The 23,064-nt window shown below is 36.8% G+C and overlaps 1 protein-coding gene across 8 annotated transcripts in view; it reads right to left on the bottom strand.

The window, feature by feature from the left end:
- EVI5 (ecotropic viral integration site 5) overlaps positions 1–23,064 on the bottom strand; it is a 197,921-nt gene that overhangs the window by 169,930 nt on the left and 4,927 nt on the right. Inside the window, exon 2 of one of the 8 annotated variants that reach the window (XM_036103381.2) lies at positions 14,175–14,248. The exons of the other annotated variants lie outside the window; for them this stretch is intronic. The gene's annotated coding sequence lies outside the window, so the exon portion shown is untranslated. The remainder of the gene's footprint in view (positions 1–14,174; positions 14,249–23,064) is intronic. 8 annotated transcript variants of the gene reach the window in all.

Raw genomic sequence — 23,064 nt, 5'->3', positions numbered from 1 at the left:
TTATAATCCTTCTATTTCTGTCGTATCGGTTATTTCTTTTCTTTCATTTCTGATGTCTTTTTTTTTTTTTTTTAATGAGTCTAGCTAAAGGCTTATCAATTTTGTTCAAAGAACAAGCTCCTGGTTTCATTTACCTGTTATACTGGTCTTTTTTTTTTTTTTCTTTAATCCATTCCATCACCCTGTATCTTTTGATTGGAGCATTAAGTCCATTTACATTCAGAGTAATGATTGATAGCTATGTATTTATTGCCATTTTGTTACTTGCTTTATGGTTGTTTTTTGTAGTTCTCTCTTTCTCTCTTCCCTTACTCTCTTCTCTCATGATTAGTTGGCTTTCTTTAGTGATATACTTGGGTTCCTTTCTCTTCTTTTTCATACCTATTACTGGTTTTTAATTTGCGGTTACCATTCAGTTTGTATATAACATCTTCTGCATATAGCAGTCTATATTAAGTTGATGACCACTTAAGTTTGAACCCATTCTTTACTCTTCTCCCTCCCAACCCCCACCATGTTTTAGGTATATGGTGTCATACTTTTATTTTGTGAATCCCTTGACTGATTTTTACAGATATACTTATCTTTACTGCTTTTGTGCTTCCTACTTTTCTTACTTACTTATGGTCTTTCCTTTCCACTCAGAGAGTCCCATTTAACATTTCTTGTAGAGCTGGTTTAGTGGTCAGGAACCCCTTTAGCTTTTGTTTGTCTGGGAAACTCTTGATCTCTCCTTCTATTCTAAATGATAGCCTTGCTGGATAGAGTATTCTTGGCTGCAGATTTTCTCCTTTCAGCACTTTTTTTTTTTTTTTTAATCAGACTGGGTTTTTTAAAATTTCAATACATATTATTTTTTTTAAAGATTTTATTTATTTATTTGACAGAGGGAGACAAAGCGAGAGAAGGAACACAAGCAGGGGGGGTAGGAGAGGGAGAAGCAGGCTTCCTGCTGAGCAGGGAACCCGATGCAGGGCTCGATCCTAGGACCCTGGGATCATGACCTGAGCCGAAGGCAGACGTTTAACAAACGACTGAGCCACCCAGGCGCCTCCTCCTTTCAGTGCTATGAATATATCGAGCCACTTCCATCTGGCTTGCAAAGTTTTTTCTGAAAAATCTGCTGATAGTATTATGGGGTTTCCCTTGTATGTAACTGTTTTCTTCCGCAAATTTTAAATCTCTCTATTTACCACTATTTTTTTGCCATTTTAAGTATTATGTGTCTTGGTTTGGACCTCCTTGGGTTGATTTTTAACTGCCTCAACCAATAATGTATATCAAAAATGATTACTGAGACTCACTTTTGGAACCCAGCCACCAAGGTGTTGAGAAACCTAAACTAGCCCACACAGGGACCACAAGGAGAAGTCAAGTACAGGCATTCTGGCCTATAGCTGGGGTCCCAGTATCAGCCACTGGACAGGAATGTGAATACACCATCAAATGATTCTAGACCCCAGATGAAGAATCAACCTCAGCCTCTGAGTCTTCCCAGCTTCTCTGCTTCACAGGCATTTTGAAGCAGAGACAAGCCCTTCTCCTAATGCTCTGTCCAAATTCCTGACCCACAGAAACCATGGACATACTAAAGCAATTATTTTAAGCCATTAAGTTTTATGGTGGTTTGTTATACAGCTATAGTACCTGGAACAATATCATATTATCTCACAAAATTAAAATATTTAACAATACTTGAAATGAAACCACGAAATTAAAGTATAAATTATTAGTAAAGACATCATTCTGAACTTGTTTTTGAGGGGATCGAGGGCTCACATAGTTGAGAAACAACATCTTTTTACATACCTGTAGGGTGATATAAGTAGATACAAGACAGTACACTAAGAAAATATAAGTAGACATTAGAACCAGAGAATTAGATTAATGCTTCAGAGGCCTGAGAGAACAGCATTTAATTCAGTTAGGAAAATTTATCATTGATTTGTGGCTCAGAGTCAAATGCATTTAAACCACATCATTACTTTTTCACTGCTATTAAAATGGCATTTTGATTAGCATGCTAAAGCAATGCCAAGAAATAAGAATTTCAAGGAAGCCTTTTGTTTAACAAGTAGGCTATTTTCTTAAAGTAAGAATCTTATTTTTGGGGGCATGTGGGTGGCTCAGTCAGTTAAGTGTCTGCCTTCGACTCAGGTCACGATCCCAGGGACTTGGAATCAAGCCCCACATGGGGCTCTCTGCTCAGTGGGGAGCCTGCTTCTCCCTCTCCCTCTGCCTGCTGCTTTACCTACTTGTGCCCTTTCCCTCTGACAAATAAATAAATTTTTTTTTAAAAAAATCTTGTTTCCTGAGTGATACAGGATATAATTAATTTGAAGACTTTATTATAAATATTTATATTTTCACCACAAGACTAAAATAAAGTAGAAACATTTCAATAAAGATATACAAAAGAGCTTAGTTCAATGGCAAAGCAGTTTGTAATTAAATTTACATTTTAAAAACTTGGGTCACAGCTATAAAAAGGAATGCAGTACTGACACATTCTTTAACATGGATAATCTTGAAAACGTTATGCTAAGTCAAAGAAGCCAGTCACGAAATACCACATATGATTCCATTTATAAGAAATGTCCAGAATAGGCATTATCTATAGACAAAAAGTTGATTAGTGATTGCTTAGGACTGCGGAAGTGGAGGGACAGGGAGCTATAAAGGGTTCAAGGTTTCTTTTTGAGGTAATGAAAAACCACTGACTAATGAAAAACCACTTTACATGGGAAATTGTATAGTATGTGAATTATGTATCAAGGAAGCTTTTAAAAATTTAGGTATGAACAAATTTCTCCATAAAATAACAGACCAGATTACAATGCAGGGAGTCCTTGACAACCCTCTTCATCTCTAATCAAGTTTGTGTTTTTGAACATGCCCACTTTAAAACCCTCTGACCTGCTCCCCTCTGGACTGGCTGCTGTCTGCTCCTGGTGCTCAACTGTCACCTGGGGGTCTCCCTTCACTGTGATCCAGGTATTTCCTTCACCTCTCTTTGGGTCGGATAATGTTTCCTAAACCCCTTGTCTTTCTTTTTCTTGATACATTCTCTCATTTTGGTGGGATACCTCCTCTCATAGCTTCCTGAAAGGTAAACTTAAGACACTGCCTATGTGAAAATATCTGTATTCTACTGTAACACTTGAAAATTTGGCTGCATTATAAACCAAATTAGAAATAATTTTCCCTCAGATTTTTGAAGATATTGCCTCCAGTTGTCTTTTACCTTCCATTATTTTTGTTGAAGAGTCTGAAACCACTCTAATTATATTAATTATCCTATTCCCTTCACCTTCGGGAAATTCTCCCTCTTCTCTTTAGTCCCTTAATTGTTAAAGTTTGCAATGAAATGCCTTGATGCAAATATCTTTTTATTTTATTTTAGTTAGCACTTTGATGGGCTCTTTTAACTTAGAAACTCATGTCCTTCAGTTCTGGGAAGTTTTCCTGATTTATTTCTTTGATGATATACTCCTTAGATTTCTTCTCTTTCTTAAATTCTTATTATTCAACTATTATATTTCTTGGGCTGGCTTTCTGATTTTACCTTTCCTCCCAATTTAATCACTACTTTCCACAAGTGCTCATCTCACACAGCCTTACTTGATATTGTTACAATGCAGGACCCCTCAGTGGTTGAGCATTGGGCTTTCACATTAGAGACCTGGTTTAACTCCAGCATCTCTACTTACTGCTGATATTAAGCCTCAAGCTTCTTATTTGTAAAATAGAGATAATAAAATGTACACAAAGTACTTGGCATATACCTAGCACTCAAATGCAGCTATTTTCCTACTATCATTTTTTCTTCTCTTATTCTCTTCTCCTGGCTTTTCTAACAACATGTTCTTAGGGTTTTCCTTCTATTTCTCAAGAATCTTCTTTGTTGGATCCTTTCTATGCTTTATCCGATATTGTCCTCCACAAATCTATCTTTGGCCACTTTTTTTTATTCTAGGCTGGATCAATAAGAACTCCGTACCCAGGTTCTAGTCATCTCTACCACTTACTAGCTGTGTAACCTTAGGCAATTTATTTAACAAACTGATGCCTCAATCCCTCATCTGAAAAAAGCGGATTAATAAGCATATCAATTGGGGTGCCTGGGTGGCTCAATGGGTTAAGTGTCTGCCTTGGCTCAGATCAAGATCCCAGGGTCCTGGGATAGAGCCCCCGCCTGGGGGCGCGCACGCGCTCCCTCTCTCTCTCTCTCTCTTTCTCTCTCACTCACTCTCTCAAACGAATAAATCTTTAAAAAAAAAAAAAAGCGTATCAATCCCCTATGCTTTACATGAAAATTAAACATTTTATGACACTTAGAACACTACCTAGCATAGTAAGCACTCAAATGTTTGCCGTTATTACATTACTACTACCTCTACTGCCTCTGCTACTACTACTATTACTACTACTACTACTAGGATTACCATTAAAAAGGCCCATCCACGTGCTCCCAACAGATCTCCTAAGCGTCTTCAGAGACTATACTAGACTATACATTTCTATTCTACTATATAGACTAGAACTATACATTTCAAAATTATATTTGGAATCTTGCTTGTTTCTTGTCCCCATCTCTAACAGTTTACAAAGAATTATCTTCCTACTCCTCCTCCAAACCTGTTGTTACTGATGGTCTCATAATCAGTATGTTACCAACTATGTTAGTCACCCTTTGTTTTTATTTGGGGGGAGAGGGGCCCGACAGCAAAGTTTATTGAGTGATAGTAAAGTGATAGCACAAAGCTCCTAAAGAGGGAAGGGACCCAAGAGGGTTGCCCTCACCCTTTGTTTTTTTTTTTTTTTTTTAAGATTTTATTTATTTATTTGACAGAGAGATAGAGAACACAAGTAGGCAGAGTGGCAGGCGGAGGGAGAGGGAGAAGCAAGCTCTCGGCGGAGCAGGGAGCCGGACGTGGGACTCCAACCTAAGACCCCAGGATCATGACCTGAGCCGAAGGCAGCTGCTTAACCAAATGAGCCACCCAGGCGCCCCGCACCCTTTGTTTTCTTTTATACAAATGCACAGCTGTGTAACTACTGAAGGAAAAATAAAAATCCAAACTTATCTTTGTGACAAGCATCCTTCCTATAGAGGTAATTTCTTAAAGAATTTCACTCATAACTTAAGCAAGAGATATCTGAATACTGACTAGCATAATGAGCCGTATTCTGATAACCTCAGGACATTAAGGAATTGCCAAGAAAAATATACTGCCCAAACTGAAGGAACGGGTTCATTTACAAGTATTTTAGCACCTGTTATTTCTGAGGTCTGATACTATTTAAAATACCTAACTATCCCTACAAAGAAAAAAGGAATAGTATAGAAAAAAACTCCTGAAGGAAAGGAATAGAGGTAATGCTTTTTAAAGATTATTTACAGAACACGACAACTTTCAAAACTCTAGGTGATATAATACATGAGTAGTGTGTCAAACTACTAGATGCAAAGTTTGAAGAACACACTGAAATGCAGGCTAAATTCACAGATTTTGCTTCATCCAATTAAATCTTGATTTCCAGGCATATACAACCAATTTCTTCAGCTTTTCTGCATTTAATAAAATTGGTACAACCCTTTATAGTTTATAAAATAGTTTCACATAGTTGATCCTTAAAACAGATCTGAGAAGAAGACAGTCCAGTGTTACTCATTTGACAAGTATTTATTTATTGAGAACCTACTCTGAAAGGGTACTTTACTCGGTGTTGAATACATAGGAACATATAGTCATATACAAAATAGACATGTTCTTTCTCCTCATGGAGCTAGTTAAAAAGTAAAAGACTGAACAAATGCAGAGAAAGATATATGACCTACGGGCAACCAACAATAACTTAATTTGATAGAGTGGTTAAGAACTGTCTTTCTCAAGAGGCAATATTCAACTTAAGATCTAGAAGATGAGCAAGAAGCAGCCAGCTGTGCAAAGAGCAAGGCGGGGGGACGGCAGGTACAAAGGCTATGAGGAATTTAAAAACTTGGTGGGTTAGAGAAGGGCTGCCCAATACAAATAAAAGGTGAACCACAAATATAAACCACATTAGTTATTTTAAATTTTCTAGGAGCTATACTTTACAAAGTAAAAAGAAAGTGAAGTTATATTTCTTATTTAACGCAAACATATCCAAAATATTATTTCAACAGATAATATTTAATGAAATATTTTATGTTCTTTAATACTAAGTCTGAAATTCAGTGTATATTTTACACTTACAGCACATCTCAATTCAGACTAGCTACAGTTCAAGTGTTCAATAGTTACATGTGGCTAGTGGCCTCCATATTGAACAACACAGGTTAGAAAAACTAAGAGAAGACCATTATGGCTAACACATAGTAATTTAAAGGGAAGTGTAGAAAGATGAAAAGTCAATGGATGCCCCATCATTAAGGGTCTTACAAGAAAGAAATATGGAATCTATTTGGAGTACAATTGGAAGTCACGAGGGTTTTAAACATGCAAAGAAAAATTTGATCTTTTCTGTTTTATAAAAAGAGTACTCTGGGACACCTGGGTGGCTCAGTCGGTTAAGCGTCTGCCTTCAGCTCAGGTCATGATCCCAGGGTCCTGGATCGAGTCCTGCATCGGGCTCCTTGCTCAGCAGGGAGCTTGCTTCTCCCTCTGCCTGCCACTCCCCCTGCATGAGTGCTCTCTCTCAATCGCTCTCTTTCTCTGACAAATAAATAAAATAAAATAAAATAGTACTCTTCTCTTTAAACAAATTACAGAGAATAAAAGCAGAAGTAGGGAGACTAGGCAGAAGACTTATAGAAGTCTAGGTGAGAAATAGGCAGAAGACTTACAGAAGTCTAGGTGAGAAATAATTAAGGTTCAGGCTATTGTGGGGGCAGGAGAGAAAAAGAAAATAGATGCATGCAAGATATTATGAAAGTCAAAACAAGGGGCGCCTGGGTGGCTCAGTCGTGAAGCATCTGCCTTCGGCTCAGGTCATGATCCCAGGGTCCTGGGATCGAGCCCCACATCGGGCTCCCTGCTTGGCGGGGAGTCTGCTTCTCCTTCTCCCTCTGCCTGCCGCTCCCCCCGCTTGTGCTCTCTCTGTCAGAATAAATAAATAAATAAAATCTTAAAAAAAAAAAAAAAGAAAGTCAAAACTAATTAACTTTTTGATTAAGTGAATGTAGAGAATGAGGGAGAAAAAAAAATCATGAGTGTAATCTACTCTGACTTGAGCAACCAGTCGTGCCATTTCTGTAACTGGAGGAACTAGCATTCTGTTGTTATCTGGCAGGGGATGCTGGAGTTGATGGAACAGAATCAAGAATTTTTCCAAATAGAAAATGAGTTCAGGGGCGCCTGGGTGGCTCAGTCGTTAAGCGTCTGCCTTCAGCTCAGGTCATGGTCCCGGGGTCCTGGGATCCAGCCCCACAATCGGGCTCCCTGCTCCGCGGGAGGCCTGCTTCTCCCTCTCCCACTCCTCCTTGCTTGTGTTCCCTCTCTCACTGTGTCTCTGTCAAATAAATAAATAAAATCTTTAAAAAAATAAAATAAAATAAAAGAAAAAAGAAAAAGAAAATGAGTTCAGAGAGGCTCACACTTACTAATAAATACTAAAAGTAAGACTCAAATCCAGATATTCTAAAATTAGATATAATATCCTCTTGCTGGTAATATATTATCTTTCCATAATTCAAAAACAAAAATAATCCATTAGGATATGGGTAAGTAATGCCTCCTGTACATACACCAGTGAAGTCCTCAATTAAAAGGGTTATAGGTCTTTTATAATTCTTTCATATTTTGAAAAATGAAAAGAAAAAATTAAATTTAGTTAATATCCCTAGGAATCTAAAATTAAAATCTACAGATAACATTCTCTAACCCAAGCTCCAAAGAACAACAGCAAAGTAGAAGTCAAATATCGGAGTGCCTGGGTGCCTCGGTTAAGGGACCGACTCTTGATTTCGGCTCAGATCGTGATCTTAGGATTGTGATAATGGGCTGTACCTGGGGCTCTGCATGGAGCCTGCTTAAGATTCTCTCTCCTTCTCCCTGTGCCCCTCCCTCACCCTCTCTCTCCCTCTCTTTAAAAAAAAAAAAAAAAAAAGCAGCCAAATATCATGACTTCAAAATCAGTGCCAAACTCCTACAGCCAAAGTAGCAGTAGTAGTTCGGAAGTTGACCATAACTACTCTTCAGAAGAAACAAGGTGGTCTTTACATGCTGTCTGACAATGACTCAAAAATCTGGCTACCTCAGCTTCAGGGATTTAATATTCCCTCTAAGTTCTTTACTTCCAATACAACTCTATCAATTTCACTCAACAAATACTTAGTAAGGGTAAGTACAGGGGCAGGCATTGAGTGGGATGATGAGTAAGACACACAGTTCCTGTCCTGTCCTATCCTCAAGTACCTCATCACTAATGGAGTGTGAGGAGACAAACATGGAAACAATTACAATACAATATGACAAATGCCACAAAAAAGTACATACAGTTGACCCTTGAGCAACACAGGGATTAGGGGGTGCCAAACCTCCCACTCCCTGTGCAGGCAAAAATCCATTTACAATTGACCCTTTGACAACTCAGATTTGTGGGTGCACTTTATACACACTTTTTACAATACAGTACGATATATATATTTTCTCTTATGACTTTCTTAATCACATCTTTTATCCAGTTTACTTTATGTAGTATATAATATATATAACATACAAAATATGTTAATCAACTGTTTATGTTAACAGTAAGGCTTCCTCCAGTCAACAGTAGGCTATCAGTAGTTAAGTTTTTGGGGAGTCAAAAGTAACACATGGATTTTCAACAGTGCAGGGGTTCCGCACTCCGTAGCCCCTATGTTGTTGAAGGGTCAACTATACTGTCATTCTTTCTGGCCACCCAACATCTGAATCCCCATTAGTGTTCTGGGATTTCCCACCTAAGTCTAAAAAGTACCATATACTCATTCTCCTGGTCTCCCTTGAAAATAATTCACAAGGATGGGACCAAGGTTCCCACATCTACCTATTTATTTCTCTTTCTTTCATCTGTTACCCTCAAATCTAGTAGCTTAATACACCAAATATTTATTATCTCACAGTTTCTGCGTGTCAGGAATTAAGCTATAGTTTAACTGAGTGATCCTACTCAGGATCTATCATAAAGTTGCAGACAAGATCTTGGCCAGTGCTATCATCTTTGAAGGTTTGACTGGGGCTGGAAGATCTGCTTCAAGATGTCTCCTGCACATGGTTATTGGCAGAAGGCTTCAGTTCCTCACATGAGAACCTCTCTAGAAAGCTGATGAGTATCCTCACAATGTGGCAGCTGGCTTCCCCCAGAACAAATGAGCAAACAGAAGATGTAATAACTTATATGACCTTGCATCGTAAGTCACACTCTTTCATTTTTGCAATAACCTAATTATTCCACAAGTCAGTTCTATTTAGTGTGGAAGGAAACTATATAGAATGTAAATCAGGAGGTGGGGTTATCAGGAACCATGCTAACTACCTTACATAACATATTATGGCTGTATGTTGTATTGTTTATAAATACATACATATTCATGAGTGTAAAAATGTTATGTTTGGAAGGAGAGGGAGCACTATGGTTACAAGTGCATTTGTAATGTTTTATTTGTTAAGGTGGGTGGTGGGAATATAGGCATTTATTACACTTTTCTTTATACCTTCTGAGTTAGAAATATTTCATTATAAAAAAATCAATGCTCTGCATAAAGTGAGTATTTTCAAACACATTATTGTGAGCACATACATTAGTAGAGCTGTTTTGAAGGACTATTTGGAAATATATATAACAAAATTTACATATACATAAGCTGACTCAGGAATCTGTCTGAAAGAATTATTTGCCCAAATAAACAAGGACGTATGTACTAAAATTAATCACAGAACTATTTCTAACAGCAAACAACTAGTGATAACCCCAATGCCCATCAAAGAATGAGCAAATAAGTTATGACACCACCATACAACAGAATGCAGCCATTAAAAAAAATGAAATTCCCACTATGATGGAACCAATCAGTTTTTGGTGAAGAATAGGATATACAGTATAATTCCATTTTTTGATGGGCTATATATCAAACTATTTACAACTACCTCAAGAGAGTGAAAGTTTAGCAAGGGAAATAAAAGCAGAGAGAGAAAACTTTCTTTTTGTGCTTTAAAGACCTCCACTCTCAAAAATTTTTACTATCCTCTATAGGCATACCTCAGAGATATTGTGGGTTCAGTTCCAGACCACTGCAATAAAGTGAATGCTGCAATAAAGAGTCAAATGAATTTTTTGGTTTCCCAGTGCATATAAAAGTTGTTTACACTATAATTGTGGTCTATTAAGTGTGTAAAAGCATGTCTGAGAAAACAATGCATATACCTAATTAAAAAATATTTTATTGCTAAAAAATGCTCACCATCATCTGAACTTTAGGCGAGTTGTAATCACTGATCACAGATCACCATGACAAATATAATAAAAAGGTTTGAAATACTGTGACAATCATCAAAATGTGACAGATACACGAAGTAATAAGCAAATGCTATTGGGAAAATGGTGCCAATAGACTTGCTTAGCCAGGTTTACCACAAACCTTCAATTTGTAAAAAATAGTACCTGCAAGCACAATGAAGCAAAGCACAATAAAATGAGGCATGCCTATACTTTTGTAATTTCTGTGGTCATTTTGGTTTTGTGTTAAATAGACTTTATTTTTTAGAATAGTTTTAGGTTCACAGCAAAACTGAGCAGAAGGTACAGAGATTTCCCAAATACCCCTCGCACTTACACATACATAGCCTCCAATACCAATATATCCCACCAGATAGAATATTTGCTACCACTGATGAAACTAATGACACACCATTATCACCCAAAGTCCATCACTTACATTAGGGTACACTCTTGGCGTTCTACATTCTATAGTTTTGGGGAAATGTGTGATGACAAGTATTCATCATCATAATACCATACAGAGTAGATGCACTGCCCTAAAAATCCTTCTGTGCTCTGCCTCCCCTCCCCTCAACTCCTGGCAACCATTGATCTTTTCACTGTCTCCATAGTTTCGCCTTTTTCAGAATGTCATATAAATGGAATCACCTTGTGTCTAACCTTTCCAGACTGACTTCTTTCACTTAGAAATAGGCATTTAATGGGAGCCTGGGTGGCTCAGTTAAGTGTCTGACTCCTGATCTCAGGGCTGTGAGTTCAAACCCTGTACTGGGCTCCACACTGGGTGTGGAGCCTACTAAAAAAAAAAAAAAAGGAAAGGAAGGAATGGGGAATTTAAGTATCCTCCATGTCTTTTTATGGCTTGATGGCTCATTCTGTCTTAGCACTGAATATTATTCCACTGTCTTGATGTACCAATTTCTTTATCCATTCAACTACTGAAAGATATCTTGGTTGAGTTCAAGTTTTAGCAATTAGGAATAGAGCAGGTTTTTGTGTGGACATAAGTTTTTCAAATTTAGGTAGGTAGGTACCAAGAAGCATGACTTCTGAATTGCATTCATATAAACTTCTGAATTTAGTTTTATAAGAAATTGCCAAACTGTATTCCAAACTGAGTGTAGCATTTTGCATTCCCACCAATAATGAATGAGAGCTCCTGTGGCTCTACATCCTCACCAGCATTTGGTGTTTTCAGTGTTCTAGATTTTGGCCATTCATTCCACTAGGAGTGTACTGGTATCTCATCATTGTTTTAATCTGCAGTTCCCTTATGACACATTATGTGGAGCATCTTTTCATGTGCTTATTTGCCATCTGTAGATCTTATTTAGTGAGGTATCTGTTAAGATCTTTGGTCTGTTTTTAAATCATGTTGTGTTCTCAATGTTGAGTTTTAAAAGTTCTCTGAATATTGTGGATAACAGTATGCTATCAGATACGTCTTCTGAAAATATTTTCTCCCAGTCTGTAGCTTTGGGAGACATTTTTAATTTTAATGAAGTCCAGGTAACAATTCTTTTATGGATCACGTCTTTGATGTTGCATCTAATAAGTCATCACCAACCCAAGGTCACCTAGGTTTTCTACTGTTATCTCCTAGGAGTTTTATAGTTTTGCATTTTACATTTTTGTGTTGGATCCATTTTGAATTAATTTTTGTGAAGGATGTAAAGTCTATACCTAGATTCATTTTTGTGCATGCGGAAGCCTAATTGCTCCAGCACCATTTGTTGAAAAGATAGTCTTTTATGCATTGTATTGCCTTTGCTCCTTTGTTGAAAATCAGTTGACTATATTTATATGGGTCTATTTCTGGGCTTTCTACTCTGTTCCATTGATCCATTTGTCTATTCTTTCACCAATATCCTATTGTCTTGATTATTGTAGCTTAAGAATATATCTTGAAGTCAAGTAGTATCAGTCTTCCACCTTTCTTCTTCTCCTTCAAAACTGTTGACTATTCTGGGTCTTCTGCATCTCCGTATCAATTTTAGAATCAGTTTGTCAATAGCCACAAAATAATTTGCTGGGATTTTGACTGGAATTGTACTGAATCTACATAGTTGGGAAGAACTGACTTTTTTATATATTGAGTATTCCTATCTATAAACATGGAATAACTCTCCATTTATTTAGTAGTTCTTTGATTTCATTCACCAGAGTTTTATAGTTTTCCTCACACAGAACTTGTACCTATTTCATTAGATTTATGTCAGACCTCAAACAGATTTCATTAGATTTATATATAAGTATTTCATTTTTTGAGATGTTACTTTAAGTGGTATTGTGTTTTTAATTTCAAATCCCACTTGTTCATTCCTATATACATAAGAAATCAGTTGACTTTGTGTGTTAACATTTTTTCCTGTAACTCTACAGTCCCTGACTTACAATGGCTTGATTTACAATTTTTCAACTTTCTGACAGTGTGAAAGTGATACACATTCAGTAGAAACTGTATTTTGAATTCTAAATTTTGATCTTTTCCCAGGCTACCAACATGTGGTACAAATGCTCTTATGAAGCTGGGCAGAGGCAGTGAGCCACAGCTGCCCGTCATACGCACGTAAGTAACAACTGATTAACTTAAAACCATTCAGTACCCATACAACTATTCTGTTTTTCACTTTCACTGCAGTATTCAATAAATTACGTGAAATCTTCAACACTTTATTATAAAATAGGCTTTGTGTCATTATGCATATGTTAAATCTTTTGCAGTTGTCCCACAGTTACTGAATATTCTGTTCCATTCTTCCATCTTTTTTCTTTCCTTTCCAGTTTTAGCAGTTTCTATTGATATCCTCACGCTCAGAGATTCTTTCCTCAGCCATCAGTAGTCCAGTCTACTAATAAGCCCACCAAATGGTTACCATGTGTTTTCTGTTACAATACTACAATGTCTTGGATCTCTAGCATTTCTTTTTGGTGCTTTCTTAGAATTTCGATCTCTCTTCTAACATTGCCCATCTTTTCTTATATGCTGTCTACTTTATCCATTTAGAGCCCTTAGCATTTTCATCATAGTTATTTTAAATTATTTCTTGGTGTGATAATTCCAATATCCCTACCATATCTAAGTCTAGATCTGATGTTTGCTCTAGCTCTTCAAACTGTGCTTTTTGTCTTTTAGTATGTCTTGTAATTTTTCTTGATAATTGGATATGATGTACTAGGTAAAAAGAACTGTTGTAAATTGGCTTTCATTAATGTGGTGGTAAGATGTAGGGGGAAGAGAAAATACATTAAAATTAAAACCTGTTCTGACCAAAGAGAAGGACAAATCTATAGATATCCAAGCTCTTCCACCTACATCTTATTTTTTAAATTATTTATACTGCTAGTCTGAAATTGATTATTTCAAGCATCTCAAGTTTCACCGTAAGTTTCATAGGAATCCATAAATTCACAGAGAAACTGGCAGGTAGGTGAATGAGAGGATATTGTATTTCTGGGATCATTACTTAAACTACAACCCTGCTCATACAGGATTACAAATCCCAGAGCTCACCAACTTCTAGCACCATGCTTTTTTAGTAGGTTTTTGTGTAAGTGCTTGTAATGCCAAATGGATCCAGGGAGGTCTTTTCTTATTTGCTTCCAAAATAAACAGCAATGTATCCAACTTAGAAGTACATTCTAAAATGTTTGCTCAAATTTCAAAATAGTCTATGTCAATGTAAACATAAAAAATCATTAACTTTTACCTGTATACATTGTTACTTCTCTTCATTCTTCAAAGTTCTGGAGATTCTGAGCCCATGAAAAACTTGATATTCAACTGAATAAATGTGTGAAAAGAAAAAAAAATTATTTATACTCAACCTTGTTCCAGTAGGATTTAAGGCTGGTACAAATGTAATATACATCTTCAATCTTTTAAGCAGGTTATAAGAAAGTATTGTTCCAGGGGCTCAGTCGGTTAAGTTTCCGACTCTCGATTTCGGCTCAGGTCATGATCTAGGGGTCCTCAGATCAAGCCCTGTGTCGGGCTCTATGCTCAGTGCAGAGTTTGCTTGGGATTCTCTCTCCCCTTCCCTCTGCCCCTCCCCACTGCTTGCGTTCTCTCTCTCTAAAATAAATAAAATCTTTATTTTTTTTTAAAGATTTTATTTATTTATTTATTTGACAGAGAGAGAGAGACAGCGAGAGAGGGAACACAAGCAGGGGGAGTGGGAGAGGGAGAAGCAGGCTCTCCGCTGAGCAAGGAGCCTGACGTGGGACTCAATCCCAGGACCATAGGATCATGATCTGAGCTGAACGCAGATACTTAACCAACTGAGCCACCCAGGCATCCCTAAAATAAAATCTTTAAAAAAATAAAAATCAGGGGCGCCTGGGTGGCTCAGTCGTTAGGCGTCTGCCTTCGGCTCAGGTCATGGTCCCAGGGTCCTGGGATCGAGCCCCACGTCAGGCTCTCTGCTCGGCGGGAAGCCTGCTTCTCCCTCTCCCACTCCCCCCGCTTGTGTTCCCTCTCTCGCTGTGTCTCTCTCTGTCAGATAAATAAAATCTTTAAAAAAAATAAATAAATAAAAATAAAAATCAGATCATGTCATAAAAAAAGTATTTTTCCAATTCTTTAAGCAGGGAAATAAATATTATAAATAGCAATGTCTTGCACATTTTGAATATTATCAATAAATATAGGGCACAGATTTTAAAACACAGCTTGTAAATATCCACAAAGAATATCAAACTATGTCCTTCATTTATGTAAGTTAACAGATGTCAAAGAGAGATGGAAGAAGGGAAGATACAGAGCACTGGCTTCAACAGGAATCAAAAAATAGAACAGATATTACAGCGAAAGGGAAAAAAACAGGAAATAAGAGCAACATTGCTGACAAGTATCCTTCCTTTAAATGTGTACATGACAAATTTCCAAGTTAATTTATGTTCTGTAGGCATACAGTGCATTTCCATCTCTCTCTAATCCCTCCTACCTCTAGAGCTAAATTTCAAAAAAGCGAAATTTGTATACAATGATATACTACTTACTACTGTTGCCACCACCATCATCTACTATATACTTTACTATGTACCAAGCACTGTCACAAGATTTACATCCATTATCTTATTCAATCCTCACAATAACCCTAATATAGGTTTTACTGATGTTTGTGGTGGTTAAACAACTTGTCCAAGATCCATTAGCTAATAAATGATGGAGCCAGGATACTAACCATCTGGCCCCAAAACAAAAACATCTTCACAAGTGTAAATCACTGAGAGGAAAGTGAGCTAAACCTAACTGTAGAACATAAAAGTAAAAAAATAGTACATCTGAACATGTCATGAGCCTGAGGATTTTGACAGAACAGGGCCTGCCCAAAACCAATCTGATTACCAATTTAACAAGTTAACTAAAATATTGAGATGGAAATTATATTTGAAAATGAAATTGTCAACATATCACATGAAAATTCCTACCTCCTTTGTAAATAGCCTATTACAGACTGTATGTAATCTTTTTTTAATCCATGTAATACTAGAATAAAAAGTCTCAAAACTATCAATAAAAACCTCTTTTTATATTAACTGGACAGATCTGCATGACAGATCTGAAGAAACATTTGTCATTTTCCTGACTTTAACATTATGCACAAAAGGAAACCTTCCCACTTTGTAAACTACAGCAATAGTTTCTAAAGAAAAAGGAAGAAAATGAACAGAGAATAGAGACTAATGGCCACCGCATCATAATTCCATGCCTACGTTGCAGGAAAATGGAATTTTACCAAGGCTACCAACTCCAACTAACCTGTTTACCAGACTTAAGTTTTTTTCAAAAAATCTTCTAAATATAAAATGTCAGTTTGTTGCTAATGTTTTATATTTAATGCCCCAATAATACGAGTTTATGATTTAATAGTTGCAAATCTGTATTTATAGTCACTGTTAAAGGACTTTACTAAAGGGTACCACATGCACTGCTCTCTAGTTAACTATATTCACTTAATTCTACTGGACTGAGACAGCTCAGAAATACCTTAAGCTACATATAAAGTTATCACACACACACACACACACACACATGCACGCACATTCTTCCAACCCACTCCAAACATCTGTGTATTGCTGATACAGGTTATGTGATTGGAACACTTCAAGTGAATGAAGTACTATTCAGTTTTAGCATTTTAAATATTTAAAGTATCTGAAACTGTACTAGATATAACATGCAATTACCCTGAGGAATTAGCATTCATTTAGCGTTTAAAACCTAAGAGCTATACAAGTTCAATTATATTCAAAAATTTAATGAAATATTTTAACTGGCCACTTCAACTACTACCCAGTATTAAAATATTTTTCATGTTTATAAATTCATATATTAATTACAGGTTACACTTATTTCTTAAGAAATAGTGCCCCTTTAAACCATCTTGATCAAATAACAAAAATTACCATGGGCTATGGATCTGAATTAAGTTTTGTTCATGCTAAAAAAATGAAGTCTTATTTAATGCTATATACTTCAGCAAAGAATCCATAAAAGATATTACACAAACCTAGAATCTCTCCTGCTACTATGCCAACCTAAACCATCCAAAGAACAAGATAATATTTTTAAGCACACACAATACATCAAATAACTATCATTGGGTAGATATTATCATTTATCACACTAACATATGAGAAAATTATCTTATAGGTAGTTTTAGTAATCCACTTAGCTATTTTGGTAATTCAAAGCTGAATACAAAACTGAAACTCATCTTGCTATCAGACAGATCTTCCTTATGTATTACCTTCCATATAAATTCCATTTGTCCTTCCTGCATTTTTTAGTCTTCTTTTAATAACATCATAATCACAAAATAACAGCTGCTATTTATACTGAACATAAAACCCACGCCAGCTACTGCTCCAAGTTCTTTACATCTATTATTTGCATTCCTCATCACCATGCACAGTAAATATGAACACACATTTTCCGGTAAAGAAACAGACCCAGAGAGGTTAAGTAACAATGAAAATGACAAGGCAAAATGCTTGTTCTACTACATCATGCCACATTTTTTTTTCCAGCCATCAATTCTTATAATGAAATTATTTATACAGAATTTTACTAGATTCTCAACAAAAACTAAGGTTGTTTTCCTTCACAGAAGGGGAAATTATTATTCTGTAAAATATTTTATTGTATTACCATATTACTGATGTAATTTCCCCAAAAATACTTTTGTATTAAGACTGGGAGGAGAGAATGCTCTCTAAAGTACACTGAGTAAGGGGCGCGTGGGTGGCTCAGTCGGTTGAGCGTCTGCCTTTGGCTCAGGTCATGATCCCAGAGTCCTGGGATTGAGCCCTGCCTCGGGCTCCCTGCTCGGCGGAAAGCCTGCTTCTCCCTCTCCCACTCCCCCTGCTTGTGTTCCTGCTCTCGCTATCTCTTTCCCTGTCAAATAAATAAATAAAAGCTTTTAAAAAAAAAACAAAGTACACTGAGTAAGAGTACTAGCTAACTAAAATTTGATTCTTTGAGCTGCACCTAAAATTGCTATAGCTGAGGTGCTGAAGTTCACGGGTAAGGAACTAAGTCTGTTCCCTGACCTCAACCTTCCATTGTTACAAACACAAAACTATAAAAAAAAAAAAAAAGGGGGGGGGGGATATATCCGCATACACAATTTTTTCCTGGCAGCAGCAAGAGTATGTACTAAAATACCAGTTTCCCTATGTTTCAATCTAATCTGAAAAAAGCACAAATTCAGAACAAGTACCTCCTAAAATATATCATATATTACATGAATTTTTTATTTAGTATACACAATATATCAAGCATTATGTCAAGAAGTATGTTAAAGGGTGGCTCAGTCAGTTGCTCAGTCAATTAAGTGTCCGACTCTTTATTTCAGCTCAGATCATGGTCTCAGAGTTGTGAGGTTGAGCCCTGTGTGGGTTCCACACTGGGCGTGGAATCTGCTTAATATTCTCTCTCTCCCTCTGCCTCTCCCCCCACCTGCTTATGTGCTCTCTCACCCTCTCTCTTAAAAAAAAAAGTATATTAAGTGCTGTCACTCCACACCCAATGTGAAATAAAAATGAATTACCACTATTCTGAAAAATCCTAAAATGGCAATAAGAATCTTCAACATAATTCTCCAAATGGGTTAAATAGTACACAGATCACAGCAAAGTCCTAAAAATTCTACTTTAATTCTAGTCATGTTAATTAATTTAATTACACTGATACTAATAAAGGAAGAGTGATCAAATTATGAGGGGGAAATACATGTTAATCAAAACTGGATAGAAGAATACATATGAAAAATCAGGAAATCCTGGCACAATGGTAAGTATCAATGAAATAATTTTTTAAAAGGTCCTTAGCATCTCAGCAAGGTAAAAGTACCAGGTTCTATTTACAAGATACATGTGGCCTCCACAAATTACTTAAGCTCCTCAAAAGTTATTTAAGCTCTTTTTCCTTGTCAGGAACTTGAAAAAAGGTTGAAGTGAATGTTATCTCCAATGCTTTCCTGTTGTAACATTCTAGAGTCAAAAGAGAAAATTGATACAAGATTATATAAGCAGATTTTTTAAAAAGATTTTATTTATTTATTTGAGAGAGAGAATGAGATAGAGAGAGAGAGCATGAGAGGGGGGAGGGTTAGAGGGAGAAGCAGACTCCCCGCTGAGCAGGGAGCCCAATGCGGGACTCAATCCCGGGACTCCAGGATCATGACCTGAGCCAAAGGCAGTCACCTAACCAACTGAGCCACCCAGGTGCCCTATAAGCAGATTTTTTTAATGCAATAGTTTCAATAACAGAAAAAAATCCCAAAATGTTGCACCTAGAAAACTAAGGTCTTACTCCCTGAAACTCATATGCTAGGCTACAGAAACAATCAGAAGTTTTGGGGACAAACCAAAACAATGAGAGTATATTAGCAAGACTAAATTTACGTAGTTACACAATAACCTTAGACTTTCAGAAGATGCCAAAGAAGCACGTAGGATTTTTTTAAAATCTGATAATATTGAATAAAAGAGATTTTTTTAAAATCTGATAATACTGAATAAAACTAAAATATTATAAACTTAACTACTATGCATAGCCACACCTCTCTAGGTCTCACCTGCCATAAGCAAGTGGATCTTCAGCTTAATCAAGTCAGAAGACCTTAGGCCTCAGGCTCTTTGAATTATCATGAATTCAGGCAATCTCTCTCTTCCTCCCAGTTTCGGCTCTCAACTTTCAAACATGCTGCTCTGTCATATTTAAAAATCTCACTGGACCTTATTTATCCCTCTAAGTATCCCTGGTCTCACAGCATCCTGCCACCCCTCATAACTAAGCAACTGGAAAGATGTGTTTATCTTTTCATTCTTCCCTTTCTCACCTCCCACTTTTTCACTGCAATATGGCTTCTACCCTACCATTTTACTGAAACCACACTTATCAAGGGTCACTCACCAAGAGCCTCTTTGTTTATCTCTCTGCAACATGTGACCCTGTATAATACTCTATCCTTTTATTTATTGTGATTTTTCTGATTAGAAAATACATGTTAAGAATTGAAATATCACAGAAAAAAATTAAAAGTTTAAATACTCTGTAATCCTACTCTCAAAGACTGCCTATCAGCAGTAGTCTATCTCCATCAAGATTTCTTTTCTTTTTTTTTTCCTTAAGTTTTATTTATTTATTTATTTGACAGAGAGAAAGCACAAGCAGGAGGAGCGGCAGGCAGAGGGAGAGGGAGAAGCAGGCTCCCTGATGTGGGGCTCAATACCAGGACCCTGAGATCATGACCTGAGCCGAAGGCAGACGCTTAACAACTGAGCCACCCAAGTGCCCCACAAGATTTCTTTTCTAAAAAAAAATTCTATACATTAACATTTAAGAATATATGTATTTTTTAACTTATAAATTAGATCATACTATATATATTTTTGAGAATTTATTTAATGCACCTTGATCTTCTGTCCTTGTTAGTATTATTTAGTAGCTTGATTAATGGCCTCGTAGAGAGCTCTTCATCATAATACCCAGAACCTATGAATGTTACCTTAAATGGCAAAAAGGCTTGGCAGATTAAGTCAAGGATTTTGTGATGAGGAAGTTATCCGGATTATCTGGGCTGGGCACATCTGAAGATGCTAAACTGTTGGCTTAGAAGATGGAGGAAGGGGCCACAAAATGCATGCAGGAAATACAAGGAATGTAATTCCAACAGCTGGAAAAAGCAACAAAACAGATTCTACCCTTAAAAACAGCCCTGCCAATAACTTGACTTTAGTCCAGTGAAACATTTCAGACTTCTGGCCTCCATAACCGTAAGAGACTAAGTTTTTGTTTTAAGCTGCTAAGTCTGTTAATTCATTATAGCAGCAATAGGAAATATAGCATACACACATATCATATTACATTAGCTGTATAATTTTCTATCATAAGAATGTACCATATTTTATTTAGCAATCCTTTATTGATGGCTACTTGGGTTGTTTTCAACTTTTTATTATTATATACTAGGTGCCATGAATACCCCTAAACACATCTTTCTACATTTCTGTTTCTCCAAGGAGTTATTCCATAGAGTACACCTATTAGATCAAGAAATGTGAAATTTCAACATGCCTGGCTGGCTCATTCGGTAGAACGAGCAGTTCTTGATCTCAGGGTTGTAAGTTCGAGCCCCACATTGGGTGTAAAGGTTACTTAAAAAAGAAAAAGAAAAAAACAAATGTGGGGCGCCTGGGTGGCTCAGTGGGTTAAGCATCTGACTCTTGATTTCAGCTCAGGCCAAAATCATGATCAAGCCCTGTATCAGGCTCTGCACTGGGCGTGGAGCCTTCTTGGGATTCCCTCTCTCCCACACCCCCTCACCACCCACCCTGGCCCCCCACCCCCACCGTGCATGGGCGCACATGCGCTCACTCTCTCAAAAAAACATTGATATTTTAATTTTTAACAGATATATATATATATATATATATATATACACACATATATATATATATATATTAACCTCCAAAAAGGCTCTATTTTTTACTCACAGTAACAACATTCAAGCCCTTCTCTCCTTCTTCAAAGTTCTCAACTTCTGTTAAATCAGTTTCCTGATTTATATTTCCTTCTCTAGTGGCTACTACTTCTGTTCTTTTGCAGACTCCTCTTCATCAGCTCATTTCTCTAATGTCAATGGCTCCCAAAGTTCTCATTCCAACCTGGCTCTCTCCTCACTACACACACTTTCCAGAGCTATCTCATCTACTTCCTTTTACCCCTAATTACTACTTACAAACAAAACAGAATTATTACCCTCTTTTCCCTCCAAAATCTACTCTTCAACTGTGTTCCCTCTATTAATGACTGCCACATCAATATCTAGCAGCCTATGACAGATACATATCCTCACCCCACATACCATAGCTCTAGAATCCCTAAGATTCTCTCCTTCCCTATCAATTTCTTGAAACAGGAATACATCAATTTTCAACTATATTACTTTACTGTATGTTTTCCCTATCCTATGTCCTGTGCCCCACTGTACCAGAATAATCTTTCTGAAACTCAATTCTGATTTGTCACTTAACTAGACCTTTCACAGACTGCTTATTGCACTGTAGAATGGTATAACCACTTGGGAAAACTGTATAGCAATGTCTTCTAAAGTTAAACATATATGTGCCCCATGACCCAGTAATTTCACCCCTAGTTATTTATCTAAGAGAAATGAAAATGTTATGTCTATAAAGAGACCAGAAATCAAGCATTCATGACAGCTTTATTCATAATAGCCAAATGGGAGAATGGATAAACTGTGTTATCGTTATACAATGGATTACACACCAACTAAAAAGAACTATTGGTATGTGCAAAAACTGTTAAATCAGTTAAATCAAACTGTTAAAACAGCTGAATTTCAGAAACATTATGTTGGACAAAAGAAGCCAAGCAGAAAAGAATACACACTAATTTATTCTATTTTTATGTGAAGTTCAAGAACAAGGAAAACTAATCTGTGGTAAAAAAAAAAAAAAAAAAAAAAATAACAGAACAGGAACTAAAAGAACCCTGGGGGGGGGGGGATTCACAAAGGCATATACATTTATCAAAACTCACAGCATTGTATAGTTAAGTTCTATGCATTTCACTATATATAAATTTACCCCAAAAACTTTTTTTTATGATTTTATGTATTTATTTGACAGAGACACAGCGAGAGAGGTAACACAAGCAGGGGGAGTGGGAGAGGGAGAAGCAGGCTTCCCACTGAGCAGGAAGCCAGGTGCTGGGCTCGATCCAATCTCAGGACCCTCGGATCATGACCCAAGCTGAAGGCAGACGCTTAACGACTGAGCCACCCAGGTGCCCCTGAAGTAGGTTTTAAATCTTAATATTTGCTTTAAAAGTTTTTGGGGTGGGGCGCCTACTTCACTCAGCATTTTCCCTTACTAGTTAAAAAAGCCTCAAGATTTAAGACAAATTAATCACTTAATTACCCCCCTTTTTTTACAAAATTATCACCTCATTCAGAAACAATATATCAACTGTGCCTTCCCCTAGTTTGTAAATTTTGTGAGAGCAAGGATTTTATCTATGTAGAATAGATCACCATTATCTTTCCAATACCTATCATTATGTTT

The sequence above is a fragment of the Halichoerus grypus genome, chromosome 5 (genome assembly GCF_964656455.1).
Source record: "Halichoerus grypus chromosome 5, mHalGry1.hap1.1, whole genome shotgun sequence".
NCBI classification, from domain to species: Eukaryota; Metazoa; Chordata; class Mammalia; order Carnivora; family Phocidae; genus Halichoerus; species Halichoerus grypus.
This window is presented reverse-complemented; position numbering and strand designations above follow the sequence as displayed.